The sequence below is a fragment of the Larimichthys crocea genome, chromosome VIII (genome assembly GCF_000972845.2).
Source record: "Larimichthys crocea isolate SSNF chromosome VIII, L_crocea_2.0, whole genome shotgun sequence".
In the NCBI taxonomy this organism is placed as follows: Eukaryota; Metazoa; Chordata; class Actinopteri; family Sciaenidae; genus Larimichthys; species Larimichthys crocea.
In genome coordinates this window covers 23,171,848-23,185,456 of record NC_040018.1, presented here as the reverse complement: position 1 = coordinate 23,185,456, position 13,609 = coordinate 23,171,848, and the positions used below count along the sequence as shown (strand labels likewise).

At 38.4% G+C, this 13,609-nt stretch overlaps 1 protein-coding gene and 1 long non-coding RNA gene across 3 annotated transcripts in view; one reads left to right on the top strand and one right to left on the bottom strand.

The window, feature by feature from the left end:
• Positions 1–13,609, top strand: part of chst8 (carbohydrate (N-acetylgalactosamine 4-0) sulfotransferase 8) — a 165,410-nt gene that overhangs the window by 114,091 nt on the left and 37,710 nt on the right. The window lies entirely within an intron of this gene.
• LOC113746291 (uncharacterized) overlaps positions 7–13,609 on the bottom strand; it is a 37,295-nt gene continuing 23,692 nt past the window's right edge. Inside the window, exon 3 of the long non-coding RNA XR_003462729.1 lies at positions 7–4,759. This is a non-coding gene — a long non-coding RNA (uncharacterized LOC113746291). The remainder of the gene's footprint in view (positions 4,760–13,609) is intronic.

The following is a 13,609-nucleotide window of genomic DNA, read 5'->3' as shown; positions in this document are numbered from 1 at the left end:
GTTGAGTGGCACGTGGCCTGCTTTACTGTGTTGTGTGATCTAATGAGATATCCTACCTGGTAGTCACCACGTGAGGAAAATGGGCTGCTCCTGATGTTCAGAAGATGAATGACATAGGCCACCTGTGGTTTGACTGTGGATGATGATGTCTCTCTTTCTTCAGCCGTTATCATTATAGAGTTAGCTGTGTGCTTCCATGGCATAATGTGTGAAGACTATGTACCCGAACAGTTAACTTTTGTTGATCACATCCCCAGACAATACTATTTTATGCAAGCTGAACTCTTTTCAGTGGAAACATTGGCTTTTCTTTCACAGACAGTGACAAAGTTTCACACAGTTGTGTTTCGGAACTGGTGATTTCAGCTATTTTCCAAACAAATATGTTTCACAAAATGCAATACTTTGGAGGAAATTAATTACATTGGATACAAATACTAGTCCTTTGTGAACAAGGTAAAAGTCAGCATACTGAACAATGTATGGAATACAAAGACCAAGGCTGGATAGTAATGGAGAACGTGTAGAGAAGTGATAGACAGTTTCCTCTGTTTCACTAACACTGTGTAGATTTCACCATGCATTCTAAGTCTTGGTGTGCTACAGTATATAAGGAGAGTAAACAGCACCTAATTTCTTTAAGATCAGTTAAAACCCACCCCAAAAAACTGATGCCTGACATAGAGGTCTCCTGCTTGAGCCTCAGCAAAATGCTTAGGGTAAAATGTATATGGTATATACTGTGCTGCTACCACAGTACTGCTACTGTACTGATACACAACAGTGATAAAATGAGCCAATCAATAGGTGTGGTTATTAAGAGGATGCATGTATTGAACACAGGAGTATTTGCAGTCAGCCCTACTTTCATTTTTGGCATTGATAGTTTTAGCTACTCCCTACCTGTCAATAATTGAAACATACTCTCGAAAACATCTTTCCCAAACACCTCTTAATAAGGCACCCTGCGGCAATATGCACTGTGTTGGAGGAAAAGCGGAATGTCAAGATGTTTTCTGTCTCCCACCATTCTTAGAAATGTGGGAAAAAAATCAATAGGAAAAGGGAAGAATTGATTTTATTACCCATTTTGCCACTGACCTACTCTAGAAATTATCAGTCTAACTACCTACAAAAATGTATTTGCTCTCATTTTTCATGAATTGAAGTAAAAGATCTAAGACTTCTTCTCTGCACACAGAAGGTTTATTTTCTATCGTAAAATATCTTTTAATGAGGCTTTATCCTTTGTAAAGATAATAATCCACCTCACAGATGTGGCATATCAAGATGTTGATTAAACATCTCATCTATGACCCAGGTCTGCCTTGCTGGTCACCTCAAAGGGCCATTCAATGTACAATTTTATCTTGAGAAAAGACATATTAGGCACTGAACTATGGGAAATAGTCATGGGGGAAATTCCAAATGTGCATAAGATTTAAGAGGATCGGTTAGCAGTATAGAGCATAAATAGAATATAGGGTGAATAAATGGGACAGTTAAGCTTCATTTTTATCTTTACATGTATATATTGTTGTTGCCAATAGCATATTGTTAAACTGTGACGGTATATTACTGGCAAACTGGGACAGCTATTCCAAGTCATTCTAATGGGGGAAATGAGTTTCCTTTTTTATGTGTCCCTCACAAATTTAAGTAGCTTGCTAGATAATTTAAGAAATATTTATTTAAACCGGTTATATTGAGCTGGCTTGCAATGCTAAGACAGAAAGACATTTACTTGCACCGGCTTTATTAACATGTACAGTAGAGTAACCTTTCATACAAAAAGCAGAAATGAAATTTAGCATTTGTGGAATAAACTAGCCCATAACAGCAATATGAAATAGATTTAACAAAATACAAAATATTGCTGGTTATCATTATTATTATTGTTTATATTATTGTGTATTTTATTCATCAGGCCTATTTTGAATAACAATTGGATGCATTTTAAATGTCCCAGTTTGCCAATAAACATGTCCTAGTTTGACAGTAGAGCTTTGAAAATTTGGTTTTCAGTATAGAAGAGGTTCTAAGATATGTAGAATAGTATTAACTGAGGTGTTAAGTTGTTATCAAAGTGTCCTACTTTACCAGTATTCACCACAATATTCCTAACTGTTTTTATTAGCGTATAATCACTTAAAAGTAAGAGTTATTGTGTTTTTGTCACCTAAGAATGAGTAATTTATATCTACAGAAGGAGTGAGTCCTCTCCCACAGAGTCAGTCATCACTACCATGTTTTGACAGTCACAAATAAAACACTGCCTCTAGATAGGGCCTTTCGCATTTTGCAAGTTTTGCAGACACTATAGGTTCTCCCCATTAAGTCTCTCCTTGGAAGGGCTACATGAGGGGTATTCAGTCAGTTGCAATCTGTAACTTCACCGCTAGATGTCAATAAATCCCACACACAAAACAAAACAACAACAAAAAAAGAATCACAGAACTTCTTTTGATTCAACATAAAGGAAAACCTGAAAGTCAGAATACATTGTCCATTTCTTGCAGCCTAAATTCCTTTTCTGTGTGCTTGTTTGTATAGGTAAGCAGTACCATCACTTTCATAGCAAGAACAAATTGAATTTATGTATAACATGGTCACTTTAAAAAAAAAAAAATACAAAATATTCCTGAGCACCTTTTACAAAGTATTAGTAAAAAATAAAAGAAACACAGACACTGACTGTTACTGCCCTATTCGGGATCTGATCTGGCTGTGTGTGCAGTACGTATGTGCTTAAAAGGGAAGATCACCTCCCACCCACCCACACATATCCTGAGGGTTGGGTCATGGATCATTTTAGACATCGAAGGTGAGTGCAGCGAGGTGGACAAGAGAATAAATCCAGACACAATCTGTGAAAGCTTCTGAAGCTGTTCAGCCACAGACGATGTTGTGGTCCAACTATTAAACCAGAAATTAAATGTCTTCATACATACATACTCTCAAACTCAATCTAATCAACCCTTGTTCCAAAACAGACACACACATCTAAACAGTACAGTCATACTCGATGTCCAGACAGCACTCAGAAAAAACTGCCTTAGTGCAAACTAGTGCTGTGTGAATAAGCCCAATGTAAATAATCTCAAACAGGAATTAAAATCCCATTTCATCAAATGAGTTGTTGACCTTCCCTGCAAGCCGTGAACTCTTAAAACTATTATGCAAAACTGATTCTTAGCATGCAATTTTCAGCAAATTCAACATTCATTAACCACCCTTGTGGATGAAAAAAACTAAACTATGCACATATCATTGCCATGTAATTATTATTCAGGACTGTCACTTGATGCACTACATCTACATTTGCTGTCAGTAAATGTAAGTTGCAGGGTGCAGTGTCAGACAGAGAGATAAAAATGACTCCTGCTGAGGATATTAAATTATAAGGATATTAAAACAGCTCTTCAGAGGAATATGAGGTACTGTCTATGGAGCACAGGATTTTAATAACAATAAAGTATTGCTTTGGATATCCATGATAAAAACGGCATGATCTTTTCAGGCTGCTTTCTTTCATTTTGAGAATTATTTATTGGTTTCTGGCACACTGCAGCTCAATGAAGTGGCATTTTGAGCTTGTCTTCTTCATCCAACGATCCAATTTGCAGACAAAGAATAGCCATCTTTTTTTTTTTACTTGGGAAAACATGAAGGTATTAATTCCCAAATACAGTGAGGTTTTTTTTTCATATATACTGCATTCCTGCACTCTTTAAAACAATTTAAGCTTGACATAAGGTCAACATAAATACATTTATATGTACCAACAATGACCAAACAAACCATTGTAAAATGTCCCAATTCTGTCTTTTAGTTTATTTCACAAAAAGTTTTGATTTATTCTGGCAATTTTAAAGATATTTGGCCCTGCAATTTTTATTTTAAAAAAAAGAAAGAATCTATAACCTTTTTTAAACTGTTGCCCTGAAGGTTGCAGTTTTTAATTACTTCTGATATCAAAATAAATCAATAATATAAAATCTTTACAACACATCTTTGTAAAAAAAAATTGTCACATTTGAAAGGTATACTGTAAATGTTTAAATATGACTAGACCTATTTTATATATTTTGTTGATTTGTATACTTAGATTATCCCAGTCCATATTGGATTGTTTCCAACAGTGTTCAGACCCAGAGAAATACGTAATTTTCAAGGTAATGGCGCATTTGGTTCGGTTCAAAGATTTCATCACTCTGTAGTGATTTACTGTGGGTAGAACAGTTTCTGTACCAGACTGTGATGCAACCCATCAGCAAGCTCTCAATGGTGCACCTGTAGAAGTTTGTGAGGATTCTGGCATTTATGCCAAACTTGCTCATTCTCCTCATGAAACAAAGCCTTCTTGACCATGGTGTCAGTGTGTAGTGTCCTGGAGAGGTCATCTGTGATGTGCACACAGAGGAATTTGAAGCTGCCGAGCCTTTTCCACCTCAGCATCCCCAATGTGGATGGGGAGGTGTCCATCCCTGATGTTCTCTTTAGTTTTGCCGTCATTAAGACAGAGGTTCTTGTTCTGGCAGGGCTGGTTAGTGTCTTCACCTACTCTCTCTAGGCTGTCTCATCGTTGTCCATGATAAGGTCCAGGATGGTTGTGCTGTTGTTGACACTGGAGCTGTGCTTGGCAGCACAGTCATAAGTGAACAGGGAGTACAGGGGGGCTGAGCACACAGTCTTGTTTTGCACCTGTGTATCAGTGAGGAGAAGGTGTGGCTGCAGATTCTCACCACCTGGGGCCTGCCTGTCAAGAAGTCAAATATCAAGCTATAAATATATCTTGCAGTCTAAGATCAACAAGCTTAGAGAGAGCGTAGAGTCTGTTTTCCAATAAATTAGCTCTGATTTAACAACAGTCAACAATAAATAATATTCTTATTAGGAAAAAACCTGCTTCCTCAGTAGCTGATTAGGGTCGGCCCACACTACTGAATTTTAATGTTTGTCAAAACGGTGGTACCAGGAGAGTCTGATTCTGAGGTGGTACATGGTGTGAAAAGTTAGAAACACTGGAGGCACAGATGATGAATGCAATCTGCACAATGAATAATTATCTGTGTCTATCACTGTATTCTAGTCAGAACATTACAAGCCTGCGTGTAGCCTGAGGTCCTCAGTCGGGGGTCTTTTGTCTTTTCTGAATTGACTTGAGGACAGAAACTGAGGGTGACTGGGCCTGTGCTGTCAGAGCTCTTGAACTGTCTCTTTGATAGAACAAGGCTAACTTCATCACTGATTACGTTTGCTAGTATGGCATATTAGTATGCATTATGCATGTATTATCAAACCAATCAAGACAATATTCGAGACTTTACTGCTTACTACTTGATTTTAAAACGTGCTCGATACGGGTTGTATTGTAGCACGCAGCAGTAAGTGTAAATAACATTACATGTATTTTATGTGAGCGTAGACAAACAGTAGATGAGTACTTGTAAAAGTAGTGCTAATTGTCATAGAAACGCATTTCAGGCAATTAATATTAGATATTAATATGACTGTTGTTGGCAAGCATCTTAGTGCTTAGTGCTCCAAGTTGAAAAGTGCAACTATTCCCTCAAAGGTCCCCAGGAAAATACCTTTTAGATCTCTTTTCCACTACAATAACTACTCATAAAGTGCTATAATACAACAACACAGTAGCATGTACAGTAGTTGCTGTTTGTTTCCAGTATAATACAAATGTACAGTAAACTGTAGTAAGTATGTAATGTTCCTAAACAAAAACATGTGCATTTATAAACATTAAGATAAATGTGGACAAAGCTGCCACACAGTGATATTTACTCAGGTCCCCCTGGATTATAATAAGCCCCACAGCTCGGCAGTTGGGCATTTGTGCTGATGATGAGGCTAAATTTGGGGAAGTGTGTGTGCAGGTGCGGCACTGTCCATAGTAGTGAACTGAAAAAGTAGACCAATACACAAACAGAACAGGACACTAAGTTAGGGGAGCTACATAAACAGCTGTTTCTATGTCCCCAATGTTGATTTCAAGTCATTGATTTCGACTTCATGTAAAAAAAAAAAATTCTTTGTTTTTAATGACAGTTTTGAGTTTAGTTTAACAGCACCTACTCTTCCAATGTGCACTGTGGTACTGTGGATAGATAACATTCAGATTAGTCCTTGTCATTTAAGGAGAAGTCTATAGGCTGCAACTTAACAGGAAACTACTTTGGTAACAAAAGACGTGATAAATTATCTCGTTATCTCAAGAAAACGAGCTTTGTTATTTCAAGATAACAGAATAATTAACTTGTGATCTCGAGATAATGGAATTAAAAAAAGAAACTGCAACCACAGCCGTTCTTCTGCGCTCATAAATCACTTCTAATATAACGCTCCATTCTGCATAAGAGGTATTTTTCACTTTTCAGTATGTTTTGCTCATAATAATTGAGCAAATAACGCTAATAATACTTTTACTTGAATTTTAAAAGCAAGCCTTTCCATTTCATTTATATAGAGTTATTTCTGCTTTTGCTCAAATAAAGGATTTCACAGATTATTCCAGCAGTGCTGCCACACTAGTTTTAAGCTTTTTGTATACCTTTATATGTGTAACTTATATCGACTCCTGTATTGGGTAACCTTTTAATTTTACCTCCAACTTTGTTTTGCTGTCCTCTATAGACTGCTGTCGATGTCCAGATATATATAGCAGTTGTACAGCTTTGGGAAATAGGGTCAATTTCTTTTCTATGACTGAGAATCAGCACACTCCCATTTCATTTGTCAAGCAGGATAGCATCCATCGATTGGTCAGTTGTGTGCAGCTACACCATGACAGGTTTCCAAAGGTTGAGTCAGAACCGACATTGCCTTGGCAGGTCCGAAGGCAGGCCTGTGAGACAAAAAGTAGTTTCATCCCAAGAGGCCCACTCACTGCTCTCCTTTCCATCTTGAAAATATGCAATTTAGTTTCAGAGTGCAATACAATCAGCGTCTGTCTTTCAATCTTTTATTTCACAACTAAGAGTTAATCCCAGATTTACTCTTGTCCAGCAGCTTCTCTTAGTCACTCTCCTTTTCTTTTCTTAGCTTTCTCTGCTGTCTCTTCACCTTTGCCATTATGTCCATAAAGGCGGATGAGCCCAGTTACAATGCCTGCTTTCGCACTTCTGGTTCTGAAACGACACCGGCTATGCCCCCCATCAGCTGTTGGTGGTGTGTGACCAAGTATCGTAAAGCATCACATACTTTCACAAATGGTTGTACCACGAGCACAAAGTTAGATAGTGCTGAAATAGGTTGACAGGATGCAGAGCAGGAATGACAGATACAGTTCCCTCACTATAACGCGGTTCACCTTTCGCAGCGTAATGTACAGTATGAACGCGCATTGTGTTCTGCGTCCTGATTGGCTAAGGGAGTACTGTAAAAAATGTGTTCGGCTCGCCAGATTTACATAAATGTTCAATCGCTAGCAGTGTGACTCTGAAGTGCTGTATGTTTGCAGTCAGTGGAACTGTGAAATACGCGTGAGTTACTGGTAATAATTTCTTATGTGTCAAACCTCGTAGATTGATCATTAAAATTAAATTTGTTAAAAATGTTTGGGCTTGAAAACAGGTTTTGATCTTTGGTTTCATTTACTAATACAGTATTGTACTTATTTTTGTTAAATCTGCGAAAGTTTGAACTTTAAGAGTGTTTAAATAAGAGAGAAATGTGAGAAAATGTTAATGCCTGTCTGAGAAAAGTGTATAAAAGTGTGTGGTTAGGGGTTTTACGGCCTTAAAACATGTATAATAATTGTAAAAAATAAAGCTGATTACTTTGTGGATTTCGTCTATTGCAGGTTATTTTTAAAACATATCCCCTGCGATAAACGAGGGACCACTGTACACCATTCACCTGATTACAAGTCAGTGTAGCATCAAAATGACTCAAAATCTGTTTTTTTATGGTAAAAATGTACACAATGTTGCTTTGGAACAATAATCAAGAGCCCATGGACAATAAAACAGGTTTTGCTTGCGGTAATCCTTCCTCCTTTTCATACTGGCCTTTAAGAAATCTCTTCCTAATGGGTTTTCTATGTAAATGATAGGATGACAAATGACTATAACATTACAGATTTACACTTGGTTTGTCTGATATGGATGTCTGAAGCCTAATGAGCTGCAGATAAACTTTGTTATACATTTTACTTAAAATGAGGACTCTTATCAAAATGTATGTAAGTGCAAAAAAAAAAAAAAAAGGTTTATTCCAGCTATGAAATGAATGTCAAATATGCAGAGCAAAGATTAATGAATGATCAGAGCATGGTATGGTCTACTATGCTATAACTCATTTCTTTTACACTGGTGACTCTATAGCCCTGGATGTTTTAAGCATACTGGTTACGCTGCTAGAGGAGTTGGAGAATGAAGCAGCAAATGAGTCAGAAGCTCAGGTTGGTGAGGAAGAGGGCTTTTTAGTTCAGTGGTTTATGTCACAAGCAATACCAGTTATGAAAACAAGTTTTTCCAAGGCACACCTTTACGTCTGATTCTAGTCTGGTAAATTAATTCCAAGGCCACAACACACAATTTGACAACGAAGTCTTCTTTCCTGAAGCATGAAACACAGCTTGTTTATCGGGAAAAAAAGTTTCATACTGAGGTCTAAGCCCCAAATGTCCTCCTGAGACAGTTTCATGAAAAATTGTGGTTTCAAACTCTCTGCCGCTAATAACTCACTCAGGACCATCTGTTCCTGCCAGTTGTATCAAGAGATTTTTCAGGGTCAATAATTTTATAGCAGTGTTCCCAGTAACATAGCCATCATTACCAGGTTTATATGAAGAGGCAACTATTCTGTTGCCAGATTGTGAGCAATTATTTTTGCAAGTGAAACAGTCAGATATAACTGAAATCAACAAATAATTTCAGAACAACCTGCTGAAAACTAGACCACATACTGAAATCTGCTTTTATCTTATGTATGGCACTACAGTGCTATTTAACTTCAGACGTCATCATCTGCTCTTGGCAGTGTATATGAGCTGCATTAATATTCACTCTGCATGTTCTAAATAACATAATGTTTCATATATAACACTGTCATGCCAGCCTTTAACACACCCAATGTATGGTAATGTAGTCTTTCTGATCCCACCATGGGAGTCTGACCACAATTTGGCACACCTCTGACACACTGGGCAAGAAGTACACTGCTAGGTCCACGAAAACATAGCCACCGGTGTCCAACTGTACCACTATCTATCTGTAGAGAAAGTACTGACAGCTGCGGATTATAAATACAAACAGGATGGACACCTACACAGTATCAGAAGACAACACCTGAGCATGTTGTAGGTTAAAATGGCCATAATTATATGGATCATAATGTTTGTCTGATATATTATTCCCTTTTTTTAGATTCAACTATTGAAAATGTACAGCATCTGTCAGTTATTTGTGAGAAACATTCACACGCGTGAATGTAAGCTTGTCAGACTTTCTTGGTGTTTGAAATTTCCTCCTGTACCTTCTTAAATGTGTGTGTATGTGTGTGTGTGTACCTGGTGTGGTGGTGGTGAGGGTACATTGACCTTTGTCTGATGGATTGTTTTCTTCCAAATGAAGACATAATAGAGGCAGTGTGTGTGTGTGTGTGTGTGTGTGTGTGTGTGTGTGTGTGTGTGTGTGTGTGCCCTGTAGAAAAAAGGAAGGGGGTTCTTGGAGTACCTAGAGATGAGCTTGCGCTCTGCCATGTAATTATGTACTCCTCTTTCACCTCCCTCCACTCGCCTCTTCTCCAATACCATGTCTCCTCTGCTCTTTTTTCTCAGCTCTCATTCTGCAGCAGCTCCCAGCTGAGCCGCAGGTGGTGGCAATCTCTCTCTGTCCCACACTGCTCTGAGTGTATACACACAGAGCTGAGAGCTGGAGGGCTGCTGCCCAATAACACAGGTTCTCAAACAGCACAACCACAATCACATGCACACGCCTGCAGGAAGAGCACAAATGCACACAAACAAAAAAGACATGCTCTTGTACATATTGCTTAAACATGGGCCCACTTGTATACATATAAACAAAGACATGCGCACACACATCTGTTCGTATGAGATCCTGTGTAATGTCAGATTTCTCTTCATCCCATTACTCTACTATTAACCTATTTCAACAGAAAGCTTAAAGCTGCACCACACAAGATTTGGGTGTACAAACACATCCATCTTAGCCTAAATCACAACCTGGGGCTGCACAGGTTTTGTCCCTTCCACACTCTTTGAAACAACCTTTGCTCAACTAGTTTATCAAAATGAAATTCTGAAGACACTGAGGTAGCTCATACAAAATTCTGATCAAGTATTCAACAGCAAAAAAGTAATGAGGTTAACAATGAACTCTAAAATCCTGAGGCTGAATGTGTTTTAGAAAAAATAAAATTAATAAAAGCTATTTTGTAGATTTAGACATTATTAAAAAAGATGATATTAACAGTTAGAGTGTTTAATCAGATGACTCATGAATTTATCAGTGAGCCTGACACTTGATCTATCTTGCGCACATAAGTTTTAGATTAACACTCGTGAACGTATCCAAATGATCTATTAATTTGGATACATCCACTCTTTCTGCACTTGCATCCAACAACAACAAATTGCAATTTTGTTGTTAATATGATAAATGGTTTACTGTAGAATGTGCTGATGAGTAAAATGTCTAATTTCCATTAAAATATCTAAATGAAATCCAACAGCATGACATGTTATTTAATTTAAAATTAACATGCTTTTTAAAGATTTTAATTAATATTTTTCAGTTTTCATACTGTATCACCATAGCATTAGGATTATGATTGTCCAAAGCGTTTCCAATGTTAGAGCTACCCTGAACTCAAGCAATATAATTTTCCCTTCTTATGGGAACATACAGTTTTCAACTCCGTCTTTCTTCATGTTCTCTCTCTAACACACAGCTCCCTCTGGAATTAGCTCTCTTTTTATGGGGGGTTGGGTTCATTGTACATGACGCTGGCCTTTCGTTTTGCTAATGTAGGTGATTTTCTTCCCATGAAAGCACTGTAATCCATCTCCTGCTCGCAGGGGTGGCGATTTATCGTGCGCACAGGGCGTTAACACGCCACAGCTAAGAACAGATGCAGTGCTTTAACTGATAACACGCTGAAATAAGATGGAGCATTCAGATTATCGGTGGTGTCAAATAAATTGCATGCTATTCGAGTAAGCCCAGAGTTCTAAAACAGTATCCTCTATATCAGATCTGCCGTAGGTTTTGGCATGACAAGAGACTAAATGAAGCGTAGCTTTGCATGGGTTGCTTCCACACGGGACCTTCAGCATGTCTCCTTTTTGACAGTGGAACCTTCACATGCAAGCACATATGCAAACAGATTCAATACACAAAAGGCACAAGCACATATGTGCATAAACATGCAAATCCACGTATTTCTCTCCAGTCTCTCGGTCACTAATCAAGTGCTTTCATGTGTAAGTGGAATGCTAATATTTGCTCCCAGTAGTTCCATTAAAAAAACCTACATGTGCAAATAGGATCAGCTGAATTCTTAAAAAGCCAGGTTCTCTTTGGAGGATCCTTTAACTTTATGGCCTTTCATCAGAGTTTGACAGGCATATCCCAGAGAGCGAGAGCGTATAACTTTAAACTTTTTTTTCTGTGAAATTCAATTCAAGTCTAATATCCTGGTATTAATGTCTAATTTTCTGCACCATGACCATGTTCAAGAGAAAATTCCATTTTTGCTTCAGAATGAAAACATTTAGGCCTTCAATTATCAAAGGGGTAATTACAAATGCACGCCTGTAGCTGCATTAATGTTGTGATAATATGCTTAATGTGGAAAAGGGTGGTTAGAAAATGAGTTATCACAGTAAGTTTTTTTTTCATGATTCTTTCTTGTTTGCAGACTCTTGTGACTTTTTCTTAGAATGATAAAACATTATACCTGCTGTTTAGACCTCATTCACACTTTTACAGGTCAACAACTTGAGTAAAATGGTCAAGGGAGCATTTTATTTTCTTTGACTTTTGAGAACTATTGATCGAGTGATGCTGGACCGAGTCCTGACTTTCTCCTTTAATAATTTAATCAGATTTCCTCAATAAACTAATTTTACGCTGCCGACACACCCAGGGGAATGCATCTGGGCATCTGAGAATGGACCCTGACAATCAATGGCCACTTAATTGAAGCATCCATTTGTTCGGATATTGTGGGAGGGATGTCATCATTCTAAACAACCATACACCCGACCTCGCCCCACCACCAACCTTTTTGCTTTTCAACCTCACAGCCATTAGCACCGGAGCCCTCTGTGTAGTGGTGAGGCAATGACTGCAACGTGTCTTTATCGATGGGAATGTTTATGAATATTTGAAGGCCCTTTCAACTTGGCATAAGAGGAAATAAGGAAGCAACGGCCTTTGCGGGTGGCATTTAGCCTGCTACAGCACAATATGCTCCCCTCTTTAAAAGCCCTTTATAACAGCTGTGTGAATTCTTCTCTGTTGTGAAATGTCAATATAACCCAAAGGCCCATTAGCCACACCCACTACAATGATGACATTCACATCACCCTTCCTTTCTTTTCTTTCCTTTCTATCCATTTAATGTGAATAATTTTCCAGAGAAATCAGACAAAGATGGCCTCAGTGGGACGAGGTTCAATCCAGAGTTACTTGTATTATTCCACCATCATCTTCCAGCAGATGGACTCCTTTGTGTGAGTGTGAGTGTGCATTTGTTTACATATCAGACAACCTCCATATAAGACGAGTAACAAACAGAGAAATGGAAGAAAAGATGACCAGAGATATTGAGAGGCGCCCACATTGTGGGGGTTGCTGCCAGGTCAGGATGATTCACCCTTCCACCAGTTCTCTCCACACCAGTCGCTTTGGAGTCAATCCAGCTCCTGCCGCCTCCGGTGAAAACAGAGCTGACCTTTTCCAGCACTCGCAGCTGTAGGATATGGACTCTGAAAGGGTTGTGATCCTCATCCTAGCATCACTCTCCCTGATTTTTATTGCTTTCTTTTCTTGTCTAGCGATTTGATCAGCATAGTGCAGGCAGTGTTATTTTGAATTTGTGTCCTCGCATATTTTTCTGATCTGTGCATGTTAGCAGCAAAGGGGTCGGAAGCCTCCTGTATCGTCTGTTGGACAGTTATGGGTTCAGGGTTACATCCACTGCCATTTCAACAAGGATGGTAACATTCAAAAAGCTACAGTCTGCCCTGTCATCACCTTTCACGAACTTATCCATGTCACTCCTCCTACATGGCTCCTTCTGGCTGCTTCTATCAAACTCAAAATTCTGGTGTTGGCACAGAAGGCTATGATACTGGTGAGGTAGTAACTGAAGCTTATTTTATTGCTGCACTTATTGTAAGTCGCTCAAAACTAGCACATCAGCTAAATGACTTAAATGAGAATGTGACACTGGAGATATCAGGTTAGTTTCTTCAGTGCACACAGCTGTCTCCAAAACAGATAAAATGATGCATTTGGCTCAAAACCACCAATATCAGTAGCTGTCTCTCAACCTGGAGACAGCTTGCCAATGTTAATATTATCCCATTATATTTCTCACCTTTCATGTGATAAAGCAA